Source organism: Coregonus clupeaformis, chromosome 28 (assembly GCF_020615455.1).
Source record: "Coregonus clupeaformis isolate EN_2021a chromosome 28, ASM2061545v1, whole genome shotgun sequence".
Taxonomy (NCBI): Eukaryota; Metazoa; Chordata; class Actinopteri; order Salmoniformes; family Salmonidae; genus Coregonus; species Coregonus clupeaformis.
In genome coordinates this window covers 17,520,500-17,522,579 of record NC_059219.1, presented here as the reverse complement: position 1 = coordinate 17,522,579, position 2,080 = coordinate 17,520,500, and positions in this window count along the sequence as shown.

The window sequence follows — 2,080 nt, the reverse complement described above, 5'->3', positions numbered from 1 at the left end:
AGACCGGGTGTCAGCTGTTGTGCAATTGGCAGACCCCAACCACTGTGAAGGAGGTGCAACGGTTTCTTGGGTTTTTGCGAGATTACTACCGGAGGTTTATCCGGGGTTTTGGACAGGTGGCAGCTCCCATAAACGTCTCTGTTAAAGGGGGTCCAGTGCGCTGCGGTGGTCAGCTGAGGCGACAGGGCATTTGGGAGACTGAAGGACCTGTTTACCTCGGCGCCGGTGTTGGGCGCATCCGGATCCTCTTTACCGTTCAGGTAGAGGTGGACGGCGTCAGAGGCCGGGATAGGGGCCGTTCTTTCCAGCGTTCTGGTACTTCCACCTAAACTCCGTCTGTGCGTTCTACTCTAAGAAGCTCAGTCCGGCGGAGCGGAATTATGACGTAGGAGACAGGGAGCTGTTAGCCGTGGTACAGGCCCTAAAGGTGTGGCGGCATTGGCTCGAGGGGGCTCAACACCCTTCTCATTCAAACTGACCATCGTAACCTGGAGTACATCCGGGCAGCTAGGAGACTGAATCCTCGCCAGGCTCGTTGGACTATGTTCCTGGCCCGGTTTGTGTTTAAGATCACATACATCCCTGGGTCCCAGAACGGGAAGGCAGATGCTCTGTCCCGGCGGTAAAGGACGCAGAGGAGAGGTCAAGTTGAGTCCACGCCCATACTACGGGAGTCTTGTCTGGTTGCTCCGGTGGTGTGGGAGGTTGATGGTGAGATCGAGCGGGCGTACGCGACCGACCCGAGTCCTCCTCAGTGTCCTGGAGTCGGACGGACGTTCCGCTCGAGATACGCGATCGCCTCATTTGTTGGGCTCATACGTCCCCCTCTCTGGCCATCCGGGTATCGGCCGGACGGTGCACTGCCTTAGCACGAAGTACTGGTGGCCAACGTTAGCTAGGGGATGTGAGGATTTATGTCTCCTCCCTGTTCGGTGTGTGCCCAGTGTAAGGCGCCCAGACATTTGCCCAGGGTAAGTTACAACCCCTGCCTATTCCATAACGACTCTGGTCCCACCTCTCGTGGATTTTGTTACCTCGACCTTCCCCCTCACAGGGGAATACTACCATCCTGGTCGTTGTGGATAGGTTCTCGAAGGCCTGTCAGCTGTCTCCTTCCCATGCCGGGGTCTACCCACTGCCCTACAGACCGCTGAGGCTCTGTTCACCCATGTCTTCCGGCACAAGGGTATTCGAGGATATAGTGTCTGACCGAGGCCCCCAGTTTACCTCTAGAGTGTGGAGGGCATTTATGGAACGGTTGGGGGTGTCGGTAGCCTTTACTCGGGTTACCACCCGGAGAGTAGATGGGCAGGTTGGACGTGTCAACCAGGGAGTGGGTAGGTTTCTGAGGTCATACTGTCAGGGCCGGGCGGAGGAGTGGGCGAGATATGTGCCCTGGGCCGAGATGGCACAGAACTCTCTTCGCCACTCCTCCACCCAACTAACCCCGTTTCAGTGTGTGTTAGGGTACCAGCCGGTGCTGGCACCATGGCATGAGAGCCAGATCGAGGCCCCCGCTGTGGATGAGTGGGTAAGGGGGCTCGGGAGGAGACGTGGGACGCTGCACACGTCCATCTGCAGCGTGCCATACGTCGACAGAAGACGAGCGCCGACCTACATCGCAGTGAGGGCCAGTGTACGCACCTGGAGATCGAGTCTGGTCTCAACCAGAAACCTGCCCTCCGCCTGCCCTGCCGGGAAGCTGGGTCGCGTGTAGGGCCGCTTTAAAGTCCTGAGGAGATTGAACGAGGTGAGTTATAGGTGTAGAACTACCTGTTGACTACAAAAATATTAACCCCTCGTCCAGTGTCTCTCCTCAGGCCGGTGGTAGGTTCATCTCCAGGACTTTGAGATTGAGGAGACTCCTCCCCCGTTGGACATCGAGGGCTCCGGCGACACCGTGAGGTCCATCCTGGATTCTAGACGCCGGATGGGGGGTCTTCAATATCTCGTGGAGTGGGAGGGGTGACGGTCCGGAGGAGCGGTGCTGGGTGTGCCAAGGAGGGACGTGTTAGACCAGTCCCTACTGACCGATTTCCATCGGTCATCCTGCGCCCTGCTCCCGGGTCGTCCGGTCGCC